At 48.7% G+C, this 27,334-nt stretch overlaps 1 protein-coding gene across 14 annotated transcripts in view; it reads right to left on the bottom strand.

Annotated features, from left to right (window-relative positions):
• PTPRS (protein tyrosine phosphatase receptor type S) overlaps positions 1-27,334 on the bottom strand; it is a 671,876-nt gene that overhangs the window by 357,804 nt on the left and 286,738 nt on the right. The window contains exon 1 of one of the 14 annotated variants that reach the window (XM_069649334.1): positions 15,476-15,548. The exons of the other annotated variants lie outside the window; for them this stretch is intronic. The gene's annotated coding sequence lies outside the window, so the exon portion shown is untranslated. Of the gene's footprint in view, positions 1-15,475; positions 15,549-27,334 lie in introns of those variants that run through there. 14 annotated transcript variants of the gene reach the window in all.

The following is a 27,334-nucleotide window of genomic DNA, read 5'->3' as shown; positions in this document are numbered from 1 at the left end:
GTTATTACTGCAACCTAGGCCAAAATATACCAAATCGGATTTGGATCATAATTTACAATCAGTGAATTACAGGTTGGATTGCAAATTTGCAAAGTGGTCCTAGTCAATTTCTTAGAATAATGTGATGTACAGTTTGATAATGCTCCATCAGGTCAGATTGAGGACTAACTATGCAGTCAGAGTGCTTCGCCAAATTACCCACTCGATGGAACAGAAACAACTAGAATGAATTACTGCCAAGATCGAGATTGCAGTTGTCGCATCAGACACTTACATTAATATTGCCAGTTTTAAACCTGGAGAAAAACAAAGCTCCTCTCGTTGGTTTACCACCTAGCAGTATCATTCGAGGGCTTGGTTTGTGGGGTAGTAAAACAGGTATTGTTTCCCTATAAGCTCTGAAGAAAGTTGCGACCATTTCCACTCTCTCATGGGCTTGAAATAGATAGTCTATTTATATATGGTTTACTCTGGAAACTGAAATTCACTGTGGTGCTTCAATATATGTGGGCAGCTTTTAGTGCTTTTTTAAAGTTGCCTGCATGCTCAACCACACACACTTTCCTTTTGGGTTCAAAGACCATTTAGAAAGCAGTAGCAAGGGCACACAAATAAGGCAGACTTTTGGTGTACACTGAGCTTAAGCTTTCCTTAGCCACTCCATGAGGAAGAAACTTCGCTAAAGGCATTTAAAGGACAGTCTGAGGCGCTAATTAGCTCGGCAGTCAGAGAAAGTAATAGCCTGACCTCATGGAAAGGATATGCGGATGACGTCACGGGTCAGCAAAGTGTGGTGCCACCCCTGAAACCTGCCCCACAAAAGAATATGAAGAATGGCTAGAATCTAGGGATAGAGAGGGGGCAAAGGGTATTCATTTTTAACTTCTGTAACCATCTACCTTTAAAATGAATAAAAAATGCACAGAGACCCCATCAGACACAAGGTCTGGTTTTATCATTTCCAGGCTAGATGGCCATAATTTATTAATATGGAGCATTTCCAGATTCCCATTAGAAGAGCTGGCGCAACACAATGCGCATGGCTCATGAAAAGGGATCCGGCGTGATAATGTGTCTGTGTAGATGGGTCAGCCCGGAACACACACGTTAAACCTAAAGATGCTCTGAAAGCAGTGAAGAACTTGGTTTCTCCTAGCGACGGGAATGGTAAGGAGGCGGGACGATTGATCTCGCACTGCCTAATTTAGGGCGAGTCTGAATGATTTGACCTCGACAGGCAACCTTACCTGCAGCAAGAAGAAAGGCAACGAGATGTATGCTGTTTGGGAATATACATACACACGACACCCCTTTAGTTTGCATTTTCCCCACTAGTAAACAATCTGAAATGCATGGCGGTGACATCATACCCGTGAATTACTGTCCAGAATTCGCAGGTCTCGCGTAATTGCCATCAAATACATGTTTTGAAACAATTGCTGTTTTGTATAACAAAGAGAGACAGATGTACATTATATCATATAGATTTGGGGTTAGCGATTCTGTAGTTTGGATTAAGTTCGGCTAATTTTGGCGCCACTTGAGGCACGAAATACTCCCAAAAATATAGTAACGCCGAATTATTTCTTACAAGGTCGTGGGGACCGGGGGGTTTTATCCCAAAGGTGCACCTCTAATGCAAACTCCCCTTGGGAACTTTCACTCTGCCCCACTGTAAAACTGGCCGTCCACATTTACACAAAACCTGCGCAGTTGGTGGAACTCTGGTCTCACTCGAAATATTGTCTCGGTCTGCTGAAAATCCGGTCAGTGGTTTTTATAGAGTAGCTGTGAAACTATCCAGAAATTGTAAACAATCAGAGAGTGATACTTCCAGCTCATGGCCGCTCTGTGGGCACGAACGGGGCTTTTTTAGGCACCAATTGGGCCCTTTGATTTTGCTGATCCAAACTTCAGCAAAAGTCAATTTGATTGTCTTCTTGAAGACAGACGCAGTCCACTGCAGCAATCCGAATTTTTTTTAAATGCTTGCCATTGTTGTCCGGGTGGGGGAAGAGGGAAGGGTATACCGCAGCCATCTGGGGCACACCTTGACCCTTGGCGGGGCCGAGGGGGACCACAGCAGTGATTGAATATGCTCACTGGCCTCAAGTAGCCTCTGCAGACCCTGAGCAATGTTGGAGCCACGTCTGGTGACCTCCAGACTCAAGGCCAGAGCAGTGCATGGAGTTGTTAGGCTTGTGTATGAAATCATAACTGACAAATTCCCGTGAAATAATGGTTTTTCAGTAAATGTATTGGTTTTTAAAATGACCTCCATTATGACCCATTAAACAGCGAAAACAACACTTCTCAATAGTTTGACTTTCATCTGCAAACAATAGCTAAGGGAACGCCAACCCCGCCCCCTCCGACCTTCTGTCTAGAACACATCACGCTGGACTCAGGAAACTAAAACGTCACATCACGGCACTGCAAAAACCCTAAGAGAACGCCTTTCCCATCTCCCAGAATATGTAAACCTCAGCACAGGACATCTTCACGCATCAACCATTGAAGCCAAACACCTCTCACCATAATGCAAAGGACAGCAAGACCAATCATTTGACAACCCATTGCAAACTTTTCAGATCTGCCACAGTGCCAGGAGACCCTGAAAATGACAGGAGTGGACGGTATAACAAAATATGTAGGGTAGGGGTAGATCACTATTATGCAAAAGTACAAGGGTCTATAGTGGTAGGTAGACAATATCGTAGAGAATATACACTTGTGTGTTTTGTAGGACACAAGTTGGTATTGCTCCACCTAAATTGGTGCTACAGAGAAAACAACAATTAATTTGTATGTTATTTTCTATTTTGTCATTTGTCAATGTCTATATGTGTTTGTAGGTTAGTGAACTTTTGTACCTTATTGGTCCAGGCACCGTTTTGTAAATGTGTTTTAACCTCATTATTATAATAGAACAGTGAGTGAAATAACTGTCATTCAATGTCTTAGGGTACCTGTGTTTTTATCCGAGACACAGTGTTGTAGTCAGGGTGTCTACACAAGGATCATTTGATGATTTTTTGAGTGCGGGGTATAAAACACATTTACATAACAGAACCCCAAAGAACAGCCTCTACCTTTTGACTAACCCCCAATGTCTCTTCATCTTCCCCACCACACACACAAATGAAAATCAGGAATTTGTACGTGGCTTTCAAAGAAAAAAAAAGACCCTCTCCCCATACTTCAAACATCACACGTTCACATTTTGAACTACAATGGACATACTAAGGCCCTGACCACCACACACCCACACTACAGGCATACCCCCTCCAGACACGAAGCCTTCCATGCGTCTTACACTTCCAACCTAGAAAGCTTACAAGCCTGCAGAGCTCAGGGTACTTCTGAACATCAAACTCAACACAAAGGCACTACAAGCTTGCCTTTACCTCTGCCCCAAACTAACTCTCTCCCAGACCCACCAGAGCATGTCTGGGCAGAGGTGATGACAAAGGGAAGACAGGGTCACACCAAAGAGGCTCATATGCAGGACCAATCAGACACCTGAAACAGCTCCTTTAAGAGGTGCGTCTGGGTTGCTCTTCTATTCGTCATTGGTTACGGTGGTCTCGAAGGATTGAAAAGGGAGAGGGAGGGACCTGTTAGAGCGGAGCCTGCCAGAGACTTACAGGCGTAATGCGTGATTGGAGGGTGGGGATGGACATTATGTCAGGCTTAAAATGCAGATGTTTCCTGAAGGGACGCATTAGCCAAAAAGCAGCTTCTCTTCGAGTTCAGAAACCCAGCTAGCAATAAAAAAAAACCTGATGAACAGCACTAGCAGCTGGGAGTTGTGTTTGTGCAGGTAGCACAGGAACCTCTGGAAAAGGTTTGCACTGGTTCGGCCGAACGGAGAAGGCAGACTGGTGTTGCCAACATTATCCAATGTGACCCATGGCCAGATTTAACAACAGGCAGATCTCTCAGCCAAGCCAAGCACAGCTTTTCACCAACCAATGAATTAACCGGCCTGACCACCAGGACTACTTTACATAAAAACAAAATCTTGCCACATGGATTGCGCTTTGAATTAATTATCACTTCCCACAACCTACATTTTCTTCCTCAACACCCCCAAGACGGAGGTCCCACGAACTAACGCTAGAATCACAAGTAAATGCCATAATCAAGACATTTTTCTTCCTCCTACACGCAGTTCAAATCTAACCATACCTCTCTTTCGCCCACAAAACGCTCACCATCATCGCTCTCATCATGTCCAAAGTAGACTGCGCAGACAGCCTATACCTTGGAATGCCAATACCATCACTAAAAAAACTCAACGCATCCAAAACGCAACAGCCAGACTCCTGCTGAAAATACCACAAAGAGAACACATTACACCAGCGCTAAAAATGCTACACCGGCTACCAATAAAACAGCAAATAAAGTTCAAAGTAATGTGCATTACACACAAAGCAATCCACAGCCAAGGAGCCGAGTTCATGAAAAAGAAAAGAAACGTCTACCACCAATAAGACCACTCCGATCAAGCAACGACATCTGCCTCGAACCAAAACCATACAACAAATGAAAGTTCGGAGAATCGCCCTTCTCCCCCCTAGGACCAAAAACCTGGAATGATTTACCAAAAAAGATACGCAACACAGAAGACCACCTTCAGTTTATAAAATTACTAAAAACGTGTCACTTTGCACCGGAACCAGAATAAAACCACCAGGAAACTAATAAAAAGGAAACAACAAGCCCTGAATAGAACCCCCCCCTCCAGGCAACATATTTTACATTTCCCCCCTGAAGGCAGGGAATGGGATATCGTTAGCGCATACCACAGCACCATAGAGGAAATGCAGGCAGGTCAAGACCATGGAATCATAGAGGCCCTATGAGGGGAAGAGAAGACAGACAAGAGGACCAAAACTAAAAGATAAGAAAAGCAATCAAAAATCGAACAAAAACGAACTAACCCGCTACTAACAAAAACCTCAAACTCTATGCGTATGCTTCTCACACAAAAACCCACACAACCACCTCTCTGGACAGCAAACCGCATGTACTTCACCACACCACAACAACAGACTAACAACACATAACTAGCACCAACAGCACATGGGCATTTCCTCCAGCCCGATATCTGCACTCAAGCTCAGCGCACAGTGAAAACTGAACTGAAGCTGCCAACAGGACACCACAGCTCTCACTCTCCTACTCCCTCTACACCCTACTAACCACCCACCCCTCCTCTTACAGTTCCACCAGAATGCCTGGGGACCACTTCCGGTGGTCATGGTGTGCGGTACAACTACTTTTAACATAACATAACCCTCGATTACCATTGATAGGTCCACCACAGGCACCTTTGCATAAAGTTGTACGCCTGGGAATCGCCTCTAATTCCCGAAAAAGCATGCAGTCAACCTCCAGGTTTATTGTCAAAACTGTATCCATCCCTCACTGTCAAAACGTGCGCTGATGTATTACTACAGTCACAGTGGTCCCCATCTCCCTTGGTTACCCCAATAGTATCTATGAAAGTACTCCCAGCCACAGCCTTGGGTCAACTCCAAAACGATGCTGCTCCTAGGACCCACACAGACCACATCACACCAGCACAGGAGAAGGCTCAGCATTGGCTTGTAATTAAGGCAGGGCTGTAGAGTTTCCAGGAAGACTGATGCTACCCGTCCAAGGAATTGCCCAAGCTAGGATTCCCAGAGCAAGCCTCCCCTCAGGATACTATAAAATATTAAGGGGATACCTGTGCTCAAACGAGGCTAAACCCCATACATTTTGCTTAGTCGCCCTCTCGCTTTGCGGCAGACCTTGGCAAATCCAGCAAATGGGAGGCCTACCATGACTGTCTAGTGCAAAGTCTAGACTCGGCCCGCCATCCCTTTTAACCAACACCTTCCGTCACTCCATGTAGCCTTACTGCTCTCTCACCACCACACCGTCCAACATTAGAGGACAGTTGCGAGGGAGATTTTCCACCAGGAAAAGGGAGATTCTCCAACTCCCCCACTGATTTTCAATGGACTAAGTACATTTTAAGAAAAAAAATGAACAAGATTCGCTCAACGTTTGGTGTTGAAAAAAATCGAGTTAGTATGATCCCACTCCCAGCCGTTTTGAGGCAGCCAGTGTGTTCACTAAATGTAACCAATAATAAAATGCTCAGCCTGGTGGGGCTTTTTCCTCAAAGCAGTGTCACCTGCAGTGCCACGCTTCCTCCCCGCAACCCCCACCACTAGTATCCTACCCCACCCGCCACATAAACGCATCCCCTGCCAAGCACAGCTTGCTCACTGCTCCAGAGAGATTTCCATTTCATGATTTCAGGGGCTGTTAGGTTTATGTTACATGACTCATGTGTAAAGCAATTAGTGGTTGTGATCCGAGCCGGAAGGACTGTCGGGGGCCCTGGTATCAGCAACTACTGTATAAAATTTGACCAATGAAACATGTCCAACACACTAGTGGCTACTGAGTGAAGGGGACACCGGAGCACTCTCTTACAACTTGAAGCTGCAAACTTTGGCTGGACAGCTGTTTTGGACTACAACTCCCATCAGCTCTAGCCAACATAGTCATTGACGATGTATCATGGGTTACGTTACGTAGTCCAAAACATCTGGAGAGCCCAAGGTTGAAGACACCAGCTCTCCCGGTCCTGAGTTCAGTGACCACGCGAGGACTGCTCTCATACAGGGGGCTACACTGCTTAATTTCTAATCTGGTGACTTGACTTGCCATTCTGGCTTGGACACTAGAGGCATTTCTATAGCACAAACCAAGCACGGTGTACGGGGGGGGGGGCAGGGGGTCAAGATTGTATACAAAGGAGTATCAACGGAGGCATGTGCAAAAGAGGGAGGGCATAACATGGGTGGTGTTACATGACCGCGGACAAGAGGCAGAGCCTTACTGGGGGCTAGTTGGGTGTTCTTTGATGATGGGAGTCTTCACTGTAATCCTGAAGTGCATGGCAGATGTTCTTCCAGAATTCTGGTGCTTAGTTTAAGAGGCCTGGTTTCTTGTCCCCGGTTTACATTCCTGGATCTCCACACTAGAATATCATGGCTTTTTATTAGCCCTAGGCCTTCAGAGTTGGCAAGTTACCCTTCCAGGCATGCCATGGGGCAGGTTGGTGTAGCCTTGTAGAAGATGCACGCTTTTTAAAGATGATACAGGCCTAGAGAAGGACCCAGCGGAGATCTGACTTGGTGGGGGTTATGACATCACCAAAAACCTGCCCCCCCCCCCATTTGCCTTAAAATGTAAGTGTGTGCCATATGATAGGTCAACACTAGCTGCATTTTGATGGTTTCATCTTTCCAGTCCCCTTTTTCGTCACATCCTTCTTTCTGTTCTGCGGTTTGTGTGCAGTGTCTCATGGTTGACATGCCTCTGCTGCAGTCACTTTTCTCTCTGGAGTGCTCGGCTGCTTTCTGGAAGCAGGTGGTCTGAGATATACCAAATGCACAAAATAAATAGGACCGCCAAAGCAGACTCTCCTAGACATGGTCCAAGGCGCCATCAAAGACCACGCCCACTATAGCTACCTGCCGCCTCAGGCTCGGCGCCTCTGCGGTTGCTTCTTCTTTGCAACACCTTCTCTTTGCTGTTGAAGTGCCTTAAGGCCCAGCCACATCTCGGAGCACTACATGCCTCCTCCTTCAACATTCGCCAAGCAGCTCATCCCTACTGCAGTCCCAGCTCTGTGCAAGCTCTGCAAATGTATTATTAGACTGTCGCCATGACAAATTCTGCATCAAACGCCAGTGCTGTGGTGACAAAGAGCGTCTCTGTCTATTATAAGACACTGGCAGCAGATACAGTGGAGAGGACGGAAAGCCTAGGAAAGAACAGCCCTTTCCACAGCGAGGTTTCTGTTGCTACATGGGCACGGCTTCCAGAGGACCCTGTCCTCTCTGGTATGAGCAAAGAGTCATCTAGTGGTCGGTGATCTGCAGGGCCTCCAGTGCAGAGTCCTCTCCCCCCCCCTCCCCATGTCCATTTCCTCTGAAGGTCGTACATGCATAGGACCAGGTCACCGGGAACTCTCAAGAGACCTGCCCCCGCTACTCAGCCTTCTTATATCACCAGTGGCCATAACCAGGGGGCCCATAGGAAGGGGTGGGGCATCACCCAAGAGCAGCATCCTGGGGCAACATCATGAGGAATATTAGTCTGGGACTATCACCACTTAGAGGACCCACTGCAAGAGAAAGTAAGACTGCGGCAGGTGAACCCCCAGACCATAGAGCTGCTCTGTCACTTACTAGCACCCCTGAGTTACCACGCCAGGGCCAGTGCATCCTCGGCTAAACACCCAAGAATACACTACTGACCTGAGGCTATGGTTGGTCGTCTTCACCGATCTCCACGGACAGCAGCTCGCCATACTTTCAAAGGGACTTGAGCGTTTGTGGAACACACAGCACGGTTGATGCTCGAGGTCGCCTGGGATGCTCCAGTGGTCTAAAGCGCCACAATGCCCTCTTCGGAGTGCAGCTAACTCAGCAAGTTAAAGGCCTGCTTGACAATAGAAGCCCTTACTACCCTTTTGCTCATTCATTACATTCACGTTTCTCAAGAGTCTATTCTCGACCAGGACACATTTGACCTCCAGGCTTAGCAGTGCCCAATTACTTTTCCAGGGTTTGCCCTATGGAAAAATGTACTCTTGGGTCAGAAAGCCACGACCATTGAACTGGGCGGCTGTATCACATCTCGAGCCCAGCATGCAGCCAGACACTGCACTGAACTGCTCCACGCAGCCAGTCCATTTGATGCCAAGCATGCTTAGAGCACACCTTGCTTTCCGATCTATGGTCCGCCTCAATGGATCTGCGTGCACCCAAGATATCACAAGCACCCCTCCCCCCTACAGCACCCCTTCCTTACACATGTGATATTTCACCCCCTTTCACTTCCTCTTATTATCTACCAGCTTCTTTTTTTTCCGCCGTCTAAGGTCTGGATACCCCAAGTCAGTGCTCCGAGACCATGCAGCCTTTGAGCCTGTAGCCCCCTGAAGGGAGGAGGCACTATCTCCAGACGGTGAGGTATCAGACATAAGGGCTCAGACCAATTGGGTCAGGCCTGATCTTGTGGGTATCAGGCTAGAATGGATAAGGTTCCTGCAGGCTCCCACGGAGCGCATGGAAGTCTAAGGGAGGAGAAAAGACCTGAATTAGACGGGATTTCAAAACGATTGGTCTAAAAAGGAGAGAGGTGTCCTGTGCACTTCTTCTGAGTATATACCTCCCCCCCAGCCCTCCAAAGTAGGAGACAGATCTCCAGACGATGATCAATCAGACCTTAGGGATGAGGCTAAAATGGAGGGAGGCTTCCTGTGTGTCACCACTGAGCACATGGCTCTCTAAGGGAGTGTCCATGATCTCCAAGAGGTGAGGGATCATTTTTTGGGGCCCATGGAGGTTGAGCTCTGATGGCGACAGATATCATGCATGGCAGGGTAGAGGACATGTGCCCTCGCAAGAGAGGAATCGACAGGAACCTGTGGAGATGGGGCTCTAATGGAGAGCGATTGAGATGCACACGAGATACAGGAGCCAGGATTGCGTGTTCTTATTGACTGGATGCGAGAGAGAGAGAGAGATGCTGCACCCATTAAATATTTAGACGCGTTCTGCAGCGAGGAGCTCCAGCAGGAGCCATCGTGGCGGCCTGGATGGCTCTGCTAATTTAGACAGGAAGGTGCAGGCCGATAAGGGAGCGCTAAACTGTTAATGAGAGCTGTAACAGGAAGCTTTCCAAGCCGGAGTGCCTGCTCCGACCTTCCTTCTCCGGAGGTTAATGATGACTGTGTCCATCATCTAAGGGCTAGTGCCAAATGGGAAATGGGGCATCTGCACTCAAAAACCTGATGCTGCACACAATGCAGGCCGAACGACTAGCAATAACTGAAGTGCACCATCCACTGACACAGCACGCACCGGTCCACGGCACAAGCTCTGAACAACTGACTAACAGGGCCGCCATCAATAAACACCATTGCGCTCACCAGCTTCTTCACCAAGATCTTCCCTCTATCACTATCCAGTACAACCATCAATGAGCGATGGAGAGCCTGAAAATACACAACCTTTCCATGTGCAACAAGGATGGATCATAAAAGGGCACACTGTCCAGGAGACCTGGGGGACCCACACCTTTCATATACAAAGAAGAGTTTAAGAAGAAGCACCAAGAGAAGCCTGCGAACGAGCCTCCATGCATTTGCAACAAGCACAGCCTACGACTTCGCCCACCATCTTTGAGCAATGGCGTGCCTGCATACAAGCATTGCTTCGAAGGATAGCTTGCCAAAAAATCTGAACGCTCGTTTGCACTCAACGACCCACACTGCATTTGTGCTGAAGTGTTTTGGGGCAAGCACACCTCCATGTGCTTGTAGGGCAACATAGACACGACCCTCCTGTTCAAATGCACCAAAGATCCATCAGAAGGGCACACCGTCCGTGTGTACTAAGAACGGTCTTGTGCAAGCACCCCGTTCATGCACACGAGAGATCACCTACTAAACAACACACCATCCATGTGCACCAAGACTAGACGACTAGCCAGTACACTCAACTTGTCTTGGTGTTCATGGGCTGACTAACAACAATACTGTCGAGGGGCGCAAAGGATGGCCTACTTAGAAGCGCCACATTTAGGAAACTCGCAGATCTGCTCTGAAGCAGAGTTCTCGCTTGCACGTGCACAGCTCGCTTGAAAAGACTCAGCACAGGTCACTGAATACAGAAACAGTCAAAGCCTTACACACTGTGTTGCAGCTGTCCAAACTGGTATTCAAGGCTTGTAATTTACAGAATGTTTTTGTTAAGTTGACTATTGTGACAAACCGAGTCCAACTTCCATTATTCGCATAGGAAAGGGATTCTTGCTGAATCACTATATGACATGTTTCACATTTAAAATTGAGGGCATTCTTATGTTCCCAGAATGCTCTTTGCTTTCATACAAATCACCAGGATTGGGTTCTATGAAGAGATACACTCAGCTGCGTGACCAGACCTGGGGCACCGCCCCTCTGCCACACCCCTTACTTCCCGTGGCACCTCCCCTCCGAGGAGGAAAGAGTTCGCCGAGTACATTTCCCCCCACCCCCATTTACTGCACTGACTACAGAAGATACTCTAATGGGATCATTTTACTAAATGGTTGGTTGCATGCAAGGGACCACTAACGTTGGCACGTTATGTGCTGTTGGGTCCTCTGTGTGCTATTTTAAACATTTACAAAACAAGAGTTTAAAAGTGAAGAGCAAAACCAGGAGAAATTGCCTTTACTCTTCACTTTTACTCAGTGTTGTCAAAAATACAAATGCTGCCTGCAAATTGCACTTTGCAGACGGCATGCATTTACAATGGATTCCTATGGAATCCTCCTGCTTTTATCAGGTGCGGTCTGAACTGGTTAATTTCGACCAAAGATACCCCGACCTCAGTTTGGTTGAATCTTGCAGCTTGCTTCAAATTAATTTATTTTTTAATGGGGGTCCCCCTGCTCCACCCCCTTCACCCACTTCCACTATATATACATATGTATGTCGTGCGAACTACAAGATTCGACCAAAGAGAGGTATTAGCAACCGTAGTCAACATAAACAAGTAATACAATCAGGTGCTAATCCATTGGTTTAACACCTGCCTGAAAATATCATCCAGGCATTAAACCACAGGCTCTTTGAGGGTTGAGAAGTAAAGAATGACGAAAATGTTGTTTTGCGTGCCTCCAAACAGCACTAAAATGCCATAGAGTGCATAAGCCGGACTTACGCCATGCTTTTATGCCCGATTTGTGCACTCCACGGCATCTGAACTGGCTCCCTAATTGTTCACCAAGGAGCCCTACAGCTAGGGCTCTGTGCTGAGCAGCGTCTCCACAGCCAAGTACCCTGTGTGGGCAAGTGTCCCCACGACCAGGTGCTCTGTGTTGACCAGTTTCCACACAACAAGATTCCCTTGCCCTCCAATGCCTGCTCACTTCAGATCAATGCTTTTAAAGCCATCTGCCTGCATTCAGTTTATTGACAAAATGTTCCTGAAATGGGAAGAGCCCTTCAGATGAACTATCTCCCGCCTAGGCCTTTTGACCATAAATCACCATGAAACCTACTACAATTACACCAAATATTTCTAAGCAAACTGCAACTATAGCCAGACCAGTGAGCGACGTGTATGCATCAGTAGATTGACCATTAAGATGGAACACGCCACAAACCAAATTGAAACCTGGTGCGAAATGAACAGTATTATCACTCGAAACATTGGCTACTCCGATGGTTGAAAGGGTTGGTCACCCCTCTGAGCATTGAAGCTTGGATACAAACCTTTAGCTAATGAGATAATCTGGTTAGAGTCATTGGTCCTAATTGGTCTGGAAACCTTCTGAATAACTTTAAAGAAGGCAGATACACAAATCCCATCTTCTTGTTTGAAACCAGACACTCGGGGTATGTGTGTTTTGTCCGATATGTTGCAGCTTATTATCCATTAAATGCAAATACTAAAGCTGTTCAGCAGTGAAGTCTATTGGATATCCCAATTTTGAAGTCTATTGGATATCCCAATTTTGAAGTCTATTGGATACCCCAATTTGTTTTAGTCTTTAATTGAATTTGCATGTTTGGAAATTCGAAGTGGTTGGTCTTGAGTCTTAGGGATTTGGGTAAAGATCAGGCCACATTTGTTCCAAACATATTGCATTTCAGCTATGAGTTTCTGCACCGGATTGCGTTTGAGATAGGTGGGCTAAGCCAACTCACTTCCAAGCAAGAACACCACCATTCCCTCCTCCCTTATCCTGGTGTTTCGATCTTTCTCCCCCACAGACACCGGATGTCCGGCTAAATATGTACCCGCTTTTCCCTTTCCTTTACCACCACCTGTTACACTCTCGTTCTCGGACCACGGTCTGGTTCCCCAGGCTGGGGCACAATCCAACACTCCAGACATGCCTTGGCTCTGTGAGGTTGCAATTGTGAGTTGGTGCAATATCTTTTAACACAACCAATAAATACATTGTCAGAAACGAAGTATTTCTTGGTGAAGGTGACCATTTTATGGGCTGTGCAAAAATGCTGTTTCAGCTGGGCACATTTCTTTTTAGGTAAATCACCACATTCATTCAGCAAAATCTCCTGGTATGTAAATGTGCCATCTTCACAAAAAAATCAAGATGTTTTACCATCCAGTCTCAAGATGTCAGCCACATCAGTGCCAAAATGGCTTGAAAATAAGAACCAAATAGACCCTGCAACAAATATCAAGATGGCTGCAAAATAATACTGCATAGCTGGAGAAAATAAAACATGGTGGCAGGAAAATAAAAAGCGAAAAAGAGTTAATACATAAAAAGTAAATAAAGATGCACAATAGGACCTGCAGAGAATGGTTCTAGGAGGTGAATGCCATTGGCAATTCACGCCACGGACAGAATCCCCTTTATTTTTTAAGGCGTGTGCCCAGTACATTCCTACCTCCTCTGACCCCACTACCTAAACCCCTGATCCCGCAGTCCCTTCTATGTGGGTTGAAAAGGAATTCCACTGTGCGTGTTTTTAAAGACGGCCTCCCCACATAACAACCAATCGGGCTGCCTCGTCAAATGTTAGATGCACATGTCTGATGCAAAATGCCTGCCCCACAATACTGCCTCGGTGCCCATTCTTCAAGAACAAAGACTACATATGCAGCGGCCAAGATGCTAGCGTGTTGTAAACAGCTCCGCTGGGCGTAAGAAAATGGCCGCCGATTAGGCAAGGTTAGCTCGGGACATGAGCAGTCGCTGAGTGCTTACTGAACCCTGCCTCTGTTATTCAACTGAGAGAAGAAACGCGGAAGAGCTCTCGGAGTTCCACACCCTTAATTAAGTAAAAAGAACTACTTCGATCTGCTAGAGCATTAAGCCGAATGCTAGGACTCAGTGGGCGAGCGGTGCAGTGACAGAGGCCGCCAGGGAGAAGCACAAGCACAAAAAGCATTGTGCGTTGCGCTTCTGTCGGGCAGATGTATGCTAGGTGTGGGATAGGTAGGTAGGGCAAGCAGGATGGGACAGGTGAGTGGGGTGTGCCAGCAGACAGGGGAGTGGCGGAGCAGGGCTCTACAGCAGGAACAAAGGGCGTGGGGGGAGCAGACCTCTGAAAATGGAGAGCATGCTGGGAGAAATTGGGAAGTGTCACTCGGACAAACATCACAACAAAAAGTAGTGCGAGAAGGGAATGTAATCGCTTCATTGTGGGCATGGGCGAGGCCCGGTGGCACCAAAAGAGGGATTCCCAGGAAGGAAACTAGTAGGGCAAATTATGGTTGCTATGAGACCACACTGGCTTGCATGACGGGCTGAGGCACGTCAGGGCTGGTGGGGGCCATTTCAACATGAGGTTTGGGTGGCCCTGCCTACAGCTGCGGAAAACAGTCAGAGGCACCCATGTGGTATTTCAATTACAATGGAGTAAAAAGAATGCAGCAGGTGTGTAGATTGTCATGGGGCGGGCAGCCAGTGGGTAGCTGAAACACTAAATGTACCCCGAATTTCTCCTCGTCAGCAAGGAGATAATATAGACAATACGGAAGTAAAAAGGCAACGAGGTGAGAAGGAGCCCGCAAGGGCAACCTGTAACGTGTGCACCGTAAACCCTACATTACCAACTTAGAGGAAACTGGAGTAAACAGACAAGGAGGTGAGAATAACCCTCCTGGACAGCAAAACGAGGCTCATAGATGCTACCAGCAACCCAAATGCACTCCCAACGGGCCAATGCCCCTTCTCAATTGGGTAAACACAATTATTTAGCATCAAATAATCTTCAATGCACAAAGAAAATTATTTAAACCAATTCACATGGAACTTTTAAAGAAACCGATTTGTTAACATATTCAGAATATAAATCCAGTGTATTTCTGACCGTAGTCCGACTATTTCCCAAAAATAAGCTTTCAAAGAAAACCAGCTTCCAAACACCATTGAAAATATAACAAATTCACAAACAATGTTGTAGGGGACAATTTCTATGTCATCCCGTCTAGTGCATGAAATGTATGTTTGAAAAGCACACAGCCCCATCAAATCAGGTTCACTACTTTTTCAAATGAACATAAATATAAAACAGACGAGCGTCTGGTCTTTTGTCCACTTTTCTTAAAATTCCCAAATTCCCAACGCGTTTTCATATAGATCACGTCATCCTTTTTCAAGTGCCACACAAATGTTGTTCTCAAACTCAATTCCCCTGTCAATGACTCCCTACAATAAATTAGGATAAGTCAAATTAACCCAACTGAAATATAACATCACTTCCCCTATATTCAAAATAAGGCAAAGTACTGACCTTGCCAAAAATCGTATCAGTGATGGCAAGAACCTAAAACCTAAGGAATAAGTTCAAATAAAAACTCTATGCCTCAAAGATTCTAAGCTCCTACTAAAAGGCAGTGCTAAATCGTATAAGGGGAACACTTACCTCACTCCCATGCAGCTTAATTCTTTAACTTTATCAGCAACAGCGTATCCTTATTAAAAGATCCAGGCAGCACCTACAAAACAACCCCAGTCTCAGTAACATGTCAAAAACAAGCTCCCACTGAGCTGCCCCACCAGTCCCTTCCAAATGCTCACCATGACTCAAGTCACCCACGGAATGCGAGGCACAAAGCTGAAACCAGATGGCTGCCCCGCGCCCGTGATTTAAACAAAATATCTATGGCCGCTCACCGGAAAGGCCACAATGGTGGCGTAATGCCAGTGGCCATTTTTGGAGTGTAGTAATGATGGTTACAAGAATGGGAAATCCCACATACACATGGCTCAAATGGATCCAAGCTTCAGTGATTGCATAATTCCAAGAATCAAAACGCTCCACCAGGGGTCACATACCCAACCTTGACCCAGCCGAGTGCCTTACGTCTATAACTAAATCGAATGTTGTGTGACCGCCCTTCCACAGGCCCCAATGGTGGCATAATGGTGGCCATTTTGGAGTCTAGTAAAGGTAGTTAAAAGAGTGGAAAATCCCACATACACAAGAACCTTGGACACAGAAAAGCACAGGGAGTGACCGTCTGCAAAGGCAGCCTATAACAGGCGCGCTGTAAAGTGCACATTTAATGTTATAAATTGAAGGTTTGTTGCTGTGTCATAAGGCCAACATTGGGCAGCTACTCCCACCCCAAGCACAGACGAGGATTTCAAACGAAAAACTTGAAAGGCCCTGCTGCCATCCCTCTTCACTTGTGAGTACCCTCGTGGCTACTGGGCTATTTAATACAATGTTGGACTTTTTGAGGTCCCCACACCCTCTGCTCCCTGTCCAGGTGCCTAATGTCCAGCACAGAATCTGTGCTACTTAGTGACTCATTCTCCTCTATTATTGCTGTCTGAGCTAAGTTATTTTCCTGCCGTTGCAGCATGCAATGGTATTTCAAAGAGCTTGGAAGCACTCAGAAGGCAGCATGTTTGCACTAAAAATCCCAGCAGATTAAAAAACATACACAGATAAACAACCACAAAACTCTTTTCCGTTTCTGCTTTATATTTGGGGCTTCATTTTTACAGAGGCTAGTGGTATTGCAGCCAAAACAACCCTAATCTTTATTCCCCATATCCTAGCTGGGAAGAAACACCCGCAGTGCTCACACGTTCCACCCCACAACTACCCCTCAGCAATTAACCACAAACCACACTGTAAGGAATTCGACCATCCGCCCGGTGGGTGTGCACTCGCCTGGGCTTTTGTTTAAATTTTAAATGAAATTGAATGATGGTAGATCAGCCTCCAGAACATGTGTGGGGCTAATCCACACACATTTTCCAATGCACACTGCACGACATACACATAGACCTGTGTACACTGGGTGGACAAAGCCTACAGGCGCAGTCCCCCGGTCATATTTAGCTGGGATATGACAGGCAGGATTACACCTTGCCCCTCAGAAGGGGGAGGGCAAATTCTTCCTCCTGCCATGGCCCGCCTAATTAACTATTAAAGGCTCCATGGATCTGCCCTGTCTATTGTCAGTTCTGCTGGTGGCAGCCTTGCATATTAAACAGAGTTAATTCAAGCAGGCTCACGGGAGGCCTGGTCACAGGATGGACAAAAGAGTCAGGGAACCCCAACACCTTTGATATGCATCAATGTCAACCTAAAGCCAGCTCCTGCCTCTAAGTATCAAGGGCAGTGAAATGTCATGTCTGGGGCAGCTGTTTACAATAGGCAACCCCCGCAGGGGGAGCCCAATTCAGAGGGTAGGTGTATGTGATTGGATAGAGACAGAAACTATGTTCTAGTCACAACTTCAAGGGAGACCTGCCTTTAATGAGGAACCACAGAGAGCTCAATTAACCAGAGAGACTCTTTGATCCACAACAGACAGGAAGATGGGTGGGACTTAGTAGTACATGTTTTCACCCCCTAACCTTTCTTGATGCAAAGCACTCTGGTTATGACCTCACGCATAACAGAAGATTGTTGGTGGGGACCCAGGATTGGTTCATTAAGGTAGCCTTAGCCTACACCAATCACTGGGGCCCATTTGGCTTTAAAGGAGGGTTGAGCCCCTCTTTTGGCAGATCATCTGAAGACTTCACAAGGAGTAACAAGAATAACTAATTTTGACCCTGGCTGAAGGTACAGTCTGCCTTACAGCTTCCGCTAGTGAAGGAAAGCCAGGACATCCAAAGAGGGTAGCAAGATCCCATCCCTAAACATCGCCCAGGGAACAGAGAGAGATACTGAATCCAGAGGACCCCCGGAACAGCTCCAGAACCGGTACCCAGCCAGCACACAGCGTGACCTGATAGGAAGCTTGCTTGCAGAACCTAGGTGGGAAGTGACAGTCTCTGAACCAAACCAAGGACAAGGCCATTGCCTGCAACACTCTCCTCAGCTTTGGGCCGTTCGCCTTAAAGAACGACACAAGCCCAGTAAAGAAGCTACAAGGAGTGCATCGACAAGCATCAACCAGTGTCCGACACCGACTGTTGTCAGGCTGCAGTCACAAACGTCATCTGAGACACCTCGACCAGTGCTTCAGACCCACAAACTAGCACTGAGACATTTCCTGACCCTGAGCCGCAATGTAGGCCAGCCTGCAGCCGTCTATCCAGCCTCGCTCACCGAACTGCCTTCTGCCCGATACCCACAGCTGTCTCCTGCTTTGAACTCTGTCACAGAAGTTGGAAAGCACCCTGAATCGGTCTCTACACTGGTCGAGCACCAAGAACACAAGCACAAGGTACATTGTGGGTCTGTCCCCCTGGTCCTTCTCCGAAGGTCCCTAGTGACATTTAACGACCCATTGCTCCCTTTGTACTGAAACCAAGTATCCTTGCCCATTGCTCCCTTTGTACTGAAACCAAGTATCCTTGAATTATTGCGATTAATTACTTTACCGACTACCCTCCTGTTAGTATCCAGAGTGCATCCCCTTTTTCCTTCTTGAAACTGTCTGTCCTCTGCATTCCATTACAGGGTGGGCTGTATTTTGTAGTGTGCTAGAACTGCCTTTTGTGATAATAATAGAGTAGATATTTGTAAACAACCTTAATTGGACAGTCCCTTTTATCACTGGGTAATAAATGTATACCAACAATCCACGCCTCGTGGAGATAAGCCTGCCGTTCTGTCCACATTACAAAAATTCGACAAGGAGGTTTATCATTTCCAATCTGTTCGGATCTCTTCGGGTGTACTAGAGGTGTGGGCTGATTGATGGTTTAGAAACCGATATTCATCCCCAGAAGTTGATTTGTCACACACGCAACGCTGCCTCCTGCAACCCATAGCCGTTACTGACGCCATGCGTTAACGCGCATTAATGAGACAGTAGCAGCACCTGCTTTTGTTCTCATTAATGTTAAAGAGCCACTTCTGCCATTTCCAGCTTTATAATGACTCTTGTGTCGTGCTGCTGCCAAAGTTAGCATAGACCCCCCTCCCACCCTTTCTCCCATATGGCCCTCAGCGCAGTCTTTCATGTAAAAGCGCACATTCTAGCCATCCATCTACCAGCCAGACTCACACCTGCCATGGCCATCAGCAGAAGCCCCTATGTGATCAAGTGCACACGCCCTTCTTTGCGGTGTCCATTTACAAGCACGCACAACTGCAAGCATGGGTGTAATTTTAGGGGGGGGGCAGGGGTGTTTGTCCCCCCCAACTTTCATGGCTCATTATTTTCTCCGCATTAATTTGGCTGGGGCACCTTTTCTTCAGATGTCATGTCCCCCCAACATTTTCAGCAAAGTTACTCCACTGCTGCAAGATTCCCACACGTGCGCATTATGGTCCAAAGCCCTTGTTTTAGAATAGGACGATGCACTGTCCGTTACCTCTCAGCTCAGCTGCACTCTGGTGGGGTGTCCCTTACACGCACACCCCGGTGCAATATATCCATACAGGCGTACGTCAGTGACACGATGTGCAGAAGAGTACGATGCCGCCAGGGGTTGTAGTTCTGGTCTGGACTGGTGACATTTCTGCATAAATTTTACTTTCCAAAATGTCAGGAGTAGAGGCCAAAACAGACAAGCTTTCAACAAAACAGGTGCTGGAAGGCGGCTGAATGTAAGCGTGTGTGGCTGCTGACGCAGGCCAGAGGCGGGACTGCATTCTGGAGGGCAAGTGCCATACCCGATGATAACACACAACCAAGCAATACACCACCGTTTTATCATTACTATGTTGTGCTGGGTTTGACCACTGACCACACAGACACGGCCTGGTCGGGTCTCGTTCTGGCACCATTTACGACCCTCTCTGATCATTGTCTGCGGTGCTAGTCTCGACCACTGCACACAGCCCGAGACCCGATCGGAGTCTGGTTTGAGCCCTGAACGCAGACAGTCTTTGATCCGTGTGCAGTTTTCAATCCTGCACGCAGACCCCCTTTGATCTTTGCGTGGTTCTGGATCCAGCACATGGTGTGGTCCTTCTTTGATCACCACCTCTCTTGATTGACATTTTGAATTTGTATATATACACACCGACTTTCCGAAAAGCTGTTAAAACATTGTTTTGGGAAATAGTTTTTAACTAGATTTTATTGAATACTTTTAACTTGAATATTTTTGGTGTAATTTCTATCTAGAAAAGTAATTTTAGCCAGATTTTAGATTATGCCGTTTTCTTTAGAAATAGTTTAAAAAGGTGGTTAATTAAGGCATTATATGTATTATTGTATTTTGATTCTGTTATTTAATTTTCTGAGAGTATTTGTAAAGCGCTCCGATATATTTGTCTAGTTTGTGCTATATAAAAACCGTACTTTTTATAAAATACACACACACACACCCCCCACCCCAAATCTAAAGCACTCCACTCCCCATATTCCTAGCATGCCAACTGCTGAGGATATGCATAATTTTAATCTAATCTGCCAGCGCGAAGGCGTGACCACCACCAGCCACTCCTGGGATCTTTGTGCCCAGACAGAGATTCGGGGGAAACCCCCTCTGCGCATCATTGGCCGCTTCAGGGTTAGGTTGACCAGATAAAAAAAAAAACCTGCACAGGCCACCAACATAAAGGTAGGACTAACATTTTACAATGTGTGCCATGAGTACTGTTTGGTGGTGGAAAAGGGGGTGGATTCCAAACATTCAGTCGAGTACAAACTGTGGTTTGGCTGTGACAGTACACATGTTAAATACAAAGGAGCTTTTGCTCAGATTGCTATTACAGGCCTTCTTGCAATGTAAATATTTCCCAAGCAGTCTCTGTGGCACCATCAGCTAATGCATGCGCCCGTTACACGAAAGGCTGGGGGTTTGACCCCATCCCTAGATGCCAGACATCTGGCTTGAGTGATAATCTAGGAATACAACATTATTATAATGGTTATAATAGTTATGATGAAATGTTGCTTAAAGAGAATCGTTCATCAAAATCCTCATCTCTTTCTCTAAACCAGGCCATTCAGGGCACCCTATCCAGGGAGAATCTGCCTGGGCACAAAGGCCTTCGCTTCATACCAAGGAGATACCAGGGAGGAGCACCCTGGACCCCAGGAGGCACCTCAACCATTGCATGTTATAGTATCGAAGGCAGGAACTTGACTCCCAGGAGATTGTGCTGGATCTAAATATAGGGGTTTAGCTCATTCATAATAAGCACAGCTTATACAGCTCTGCTGTATAAAACAATGGATGATCTCCATTTAAGCTCAGTCCTGCATTCTCGATGTGGAACGGACGCAGGGGACACTCTGCTCCTGCAGCAGAACAGACGCAGGGGACACTCTGCTCCTGCAGCAGAACGGACGCAGGGGACACTCCACTCCGGCAGCAGAACGGACGCAGGGGACACTCCACTCCGGCAGCAGAACGGACGCAGGGGACACTCCACTCCGGCAGCAGAACGGACGCAGGGGACACTCCACTCCTGCAGCAAAACGGACGCAGGGGACACTCCACTCCGGCAGCAGAACGGACGCAGGGGACACTCCACTCCGGCAGCAGAACGGACGCAGGGGACACTCCACTCCGGCAGCAGAACGGACGCAGGGGACACTCCACTCCGGCAGCAGAACGGACGCAGGGGACACTCCACTCCTGCAGCAGAACGGACGCAGGGGACACTCCACTCCTGCAGCAGAACGGACGCAGGGGACACTCCACTCCTGCAGCAGAACGGACGCAGGGGACACTCCACTCCTGCAGCAGAACGGACGCAGGGGACACTCCACTCCTGCAGCAGAACGGACGCAGGGGACACTCCACTCCTGCAGCAGAACGGACGCAGGGGACACTCCACTCCTGCAGCAGAACGGACGCAGGGGACACTCCACTCCTGCAGCAGAACGGACGCAGGGGACACTCCACTCCTGCAGCAGAACGGACGCAGGGGACACTCCACTCCTGCAGCAGAACGGACGCAGGGGACACTCCACTCCTGCAGCAGAACGGACGCAGGGGACACTCCACTCCTGCAGCAGAACGGACGCAGGGGACACTCCACTCCGGCAGCAGAACGGACGCAGGGGACACTCCACTCCGGCAGCAGAACGGACGCAGGGGACACTCCACTCCGGCAGCAGAACGGACGCAGGGGACACTCCACTCCTGCAGCAGAACGGACGCAGGGGACACTCCACTCCTGCAGCAGAATGGACGCAGGGGACACTCCACTCCGGCAGCAGAATGGACGCAGGGGACACTCCACTCCGGCAGCAGAATGGACGCAGGGGACACTCCACTCCGGCAGCAGAATGGACGCAGGGGACACTCCACTCCGGCAGCAGAATGGACGCAGGGGACACTCCACTCCGGCAGCAGAATGGACGCAGGGGACACTCCACTCCGGCAGCAGAATGGACGCAGGGGACACTCCACTCCGGCAGCAGAATGGACGCAGGGGACACTCCACTCCTGCAGCAGAACGGATGCAGGGGACACTCCACTCCTGCAGCAGAAAAGACGCATGGGACTGCACTCACTGCAGAATAGTTGCAGGAACGCCACTATAGCTGTAGAAGGAATGCTTGGACTCCACTCCTGCTGTGGAATGGATGTGTTCCTGCTACCCACTGGATAAAGGGACTTCACACCCCTACTGTTCAAGGAATGCTTGGGATCCACTCTTGCTGTTGAATGGATGCAGGGGCGTTATTCCTGCTGTCCAATTGTACAAAGATTTCACACTCTTGGTGTAATAGAAGGAATGCAGGAACACCACTGTCAGCAGTAAACGGATGCATGGACTTTGTTATTGTTGGAGAATAGACACAGAGACTCCGCCCTGAGGGCAGAATGGATGCAGGGGCTCTCCTGCAGTAGAATAGATGCATGAATGCCAATCTTGCGGTAAAAGGGATGCATGGACTCCACTTCTGCCGTAAATAATATGGACGCAGGAACTCTGCTGCTACTGCAGACTGAATTCAGTAAGTAAACTCTAGCTTTGGAATATGTGCAGGGAATCACTTCTGCTGTAGAACGGATGCAGGGACTGCACACCGACTTCAGGAATGTCACTGTTTCTGTAACTTTGCACTCTGTGTAGAAAACAGTGGAACACAATCTCTCCACTGGCTCCCTGTGGCTGCAAGGATCAAGTTCAAGACCCTCTGCATCGTCCACAAGGCTTTCAGGGGCCGGGGCCCACACTCCATCCAAGTCTCTCTTCCTAAACACCGTCCTTCTCAAGCCCTTCGCTCAGCCAACTCCAAATCTCTGAGAGCTAGACGCTTCTCCGAGAAGAGAGTCGGGGTAGATCTCTCTCTTCTGCAGGGGCCTCCATCTGGAATGGCCTCCCTACCTCTCTCAAACTTGAGCCGGACCACCTGAAGTTCCGGAAGCAGCTCAAGACCTTCCTTTGTGCTTCTGCTTTCTCTCTCGCTCTCCCTTGCTGACCGACCCGTCTTCTGCGCCGACTGGTTGTCTGGCTACCCTCAATCTCAGTGGTACCAGGCTCACCCACAACCAGTAGCCCCTGCACTGCCTCCCGGCCTACCGCGCACTTAGGGGCTGTATCTGGAACCCTATAGTTTGAATGACACAAGGACTAGTTAGATGGTTGGTTTTGTCCTCCCTCTCTCTTCCCGCCCTTTTCTTGTCGCGCCTAGAAACACATGTGTACAGGCACGTTATAAATAACTTCATACAATGGATGAAGGGGTCCCACTCCTGCAGACATTTTGTTCCTTCAGTAGAAAAATTAATGTTACTGTGGTTCGTTTGCTGCAGGTGCGCAGCCCCAGCACTTTAGCAGAAAAGACAGAACTCCAGAGCAGAAGGCGTTGAGAAGCAGCAGAAGTGTGAGAGGAGGGACCGGAAAGAAGGAGGGAAGCCAGGAGCAGAGCCAGTGCACTGGGACTTCACAGGCGTTCTTCCCAATACAAGAAGGTGGGGGGATGGGAGCACTGACGTAGGCATCAGCGGCAGTTATGAGGGCCGTTATTCAGACCAAGCTCCAGGATATTGCTTTGAAAATGTAGAGGCAATTGGTCCCAGAGCAGAGGAAGGAATCAGGACGTGTCTGAACAGAGGGATCATCCCTGGGGGAACTGGAGCTTAGCATCCTCTCACTCCTCATTTGGAGCTCACCCCTCCCCCGTAACCTACGCACCCTCTGTCCACCCTTCCTTCCTTCTTCGACGCATAAAAGCACACATCTGAATAGGTCTGTGAAGTGGCTGGATTCGACCTCACTACACATGACCTGGCCATAGTTCAGGCTGCTTTGATAAAGCAGCAGTTAGGATAAGATTTTGAAGTGGAAGTATATTTACTCCCTGTTTTTTTACAGTTGGGAGTAAAAATGTAAATCCTTTTCACTGCTTTTCTGTAGGGCTCGGACTAGCAACAGTTAATAGGTCTACTTTCGATAGAGCATGGGCTTAGAAGGGAGCAGGCATTGTTGGCTTGGTGAGGCAGGGGCCAGTCAGGTACTGCAGTGGCCAGGCCTTGGGGTGGCAGGGGCCAGTCAGGGCCTGCTGTGGCTAGGCCTTGTGTAGGCAGAGGCCAGTCAGGGCCTGCAGTGGCCAGGCCTTGGGGTGGCAGGAGCCAGTCACGTCCTGCAGTGCCTTGGCCTTGGGGAGGCAGGGGCCAGTCACATCCTGCAGTGGATAGGCCTTCGGGCAGCAGGGGCCAGTCATGCCTGGCAGTGCCTAGGCCTTGGGGCGGCAGGGGCCAGTCACGTCCTGCAGTGGCTAAGCCTTGGGGCGGCAGGGGCCAGTCACGCCCTGCAGTGCATAGGCCTTAGGGCGGCAGGGACCAGTCACATCCTGCAGTGGCTAGGCCTTGGGGTGACAAGGGCCAGTCAGGTCCTGCAGTGGCTATGCCTTGGGGAGGCAGGGGCCAGTCACGTCCTACAGTGCTAGGCCTTGCAGAGGCAGGGGCAGTCACGTCCTGCAGTGGCTAGGCCTTGGGGAGGCAGGGGCTAGTCAGGGCCTACAGTGGCTAGCCACTGGGGAGGCAGGGGTCAGTCAGGGCCTGCAGTGCTAGGCCTTGGAGAGGCAGGGGTCAGACACGTCCTGCAGTGCCTAGGCCTTGGGGAGGCAGGGGCCTGTCACGTCCTGCAGTGGCAAAGCCTTGGGGAGGCAGGGGACAGTTACATCCTGCAGTGCTAGGCTTTGCAGAGGCAGGGGTCAGTCACGTCCTGAAGTGGCTAGGCCTTGAGGAGGCAGCCTTGGGGAGGCAGGGATCAGTCAGGTACTGCAGTGGTTAGGCGGGGAGGCAGGGGTTCACTGCATTGTAAAAAGTAAAGGTCAGGATTAAAAATAAAAGCAAAAGGTTTGGGGGTCCATAAAAATGGAAGGAAAGGTGCAGTAAAGAGAAATCTTTCGTAAGAATACGCCTCACTGTGGTTAGTTCACTTTGGGATAGGCCAAGGCAAGGTCGGCTAGGCTTTGCAACAATTGGATCTCACACTGCCTAATGCTTTCATTTGTCGACTTCGGAATGCCTCGGTTTGCCCTTTGCTGTGGTAACGTCAGCTTGCACACGCTCTGGTTAGTCCTGTGCAGCCATTTTCTTTTCGCGCTTCTCTGGTCTCAGGCCCAGTATCGGAGGAGTCAGAAATGGGCACCGGCTTCCAGCGCTCGGCGGCAGCTGCGCTGGATAGCGGCCAGCAAACCGGATCAATGGATACTGCTTACTTTGGCCCCAGACACTGCTGCTCACTTCCAGACAGCCCTCAGCCGAGGCCCGCTGCAGACCTGGCCGCCATCTCACCTCCCTACCCACCTTCCCCGTGGGGTCTCTAGAACTGCAATGCGGGTTCCTAAAGCAGGTGAGTGGGCTTGGGCACCCCGCGGCCTGGCTGGGGGTTCGCTAGGTTGCAGGGCACTTGGAAATCTCCCAACAGGTCAGATGCCGCAATAGAATATTATGCTTCATCTGCAGAAGTCAGCTAGTGCTGGCGGCGCCCAACAACGCTTTCAAACAAAGACCAGAGTTGCATTTGTGTTTTACTGGTAATGTATACAGAGCCAGCACGCGAAATAACACAGAGCTTCTTCAGGCAAGGCAGTGCCCAGGCTGGGCTTCATGAGAAATGTGCATAAGGCGCATAGCTGCCAAGTTTCCCAGTTCCATACGGAATCTTTCACCAGTCCTGTTTCTTTCTTTTCGCAGGGCATGGTGGGACTTGTAGGCCCGTAGGCCCACACTTGCAATGGAAAAAACCAAACTAGTTCCAGCATTCAAATGGAAGCCAAAAAGCAGGACTGGCTTGAGGCGTCATGAATGGAACTGGGTTATATGGTGGGAGAAAGGCGTGCCCTCCGAATATTAAATCCCTTTGTACACCACAAACGGCGATAAGGGAGAATGGTAACATCTCTCGCCCCACCCCCAATTCCCCAACCCCCCCAAAACATCAGGCCCTCCAACACAAGCCCCACCAACCGCACCATCTTAAGTTCCTGGTCTTGTCTTCCTTCCATGCCACACCCCTCCACATCTATGTGTCCTCTGGGGCTAATAACCCACCTTTCTCCAGTAAAACCAGACAAGTCTGTTGGACACCCCCTGCAGAAACATGCATGCAATCTGCAGGTAGGTGGCACGTTGGCACTTTGTACGGAGGATTCAGCTTTTCATCTTTCCCAATGTGTTAAAATGAGTTCCTTTGTCCTGGGCAATAGCTGTTATCAGCTTCCTGGCAGCCTCGGACTCATCCTTCTTAATCGCATACAATGAAATCTATTGTATTGTTAAGTTCAGGTGTGGAACAACGTGTGGCGGCCGTGCGCTATAAACACACGATTGTTAATGGCCCGTGCCTGCCTCTATCCCTCAAGAGCCCCGTCCTGCCGTTCACACGTACCCCAGGTGCGCGTACGCCGATTCCCCTGGGAGTTTCCCCCTGGCACCCGCATTAGTATTAATCACAGAACTCAGTGATTTGGTGATGAGAAGGCGCGCTAGCAGGTGTTACACCCCAGAAGCTGAAAGGACACGCAGCCCCCCCGCCCCCCCTCAACTCAAGTCTCTGTGCAAAGATCAAAATGCGCACACGCAGAACCAGAACGCACATCGCATCCTCGTAGGATCAGGGACACTGCTGCAGCATCCATGGACAGAGGACGCCCCCAGAACATCCGATGGGAAGGGGGATGGGGCACATGAGTAGAGCACGCCTAAGTAACACCGCGCTCGGGAGGGAAAAAAAAGTGCGGGCTAGACAAACTCCAACCAGAATCCTAATATTCCGGCGCAGAGCTTTGGACGCCGCCTGTTTCGGCGCAGGTCGCGGCCATCGGGGAATAGGGACCTGCGCGCCGAAATATTTATGTTTTACTTAAATATATTGTCAACCAAAGCACGGGAAAATTGAGTGTTTTGGGTGACAGTATATTTAAGCAAAAAGTAGCTGCTCTGC

Source organism: Ambystoma mexicanum, chromosome 1p (genome assembly GCF_040938575.1).
Source record: "Ambystoma mexicanum isolate Mex_15411 chromosome 1p, UKY_AmexF1_1, whole genome shotgun sequence".
In the NCBI taxonomy this organism is placed as follows: Eukaryota; Metazoa; Chordata; class Amphibia; order Caudata; family Ambystomatidae; genus Ambystoma; species Ambystoma mexicanum.
The sequence above is the reverse complement of the archived record's forward strand: the minus strand, read 5'-3'. Positions and strand labels throughout refer to the sequence as shown.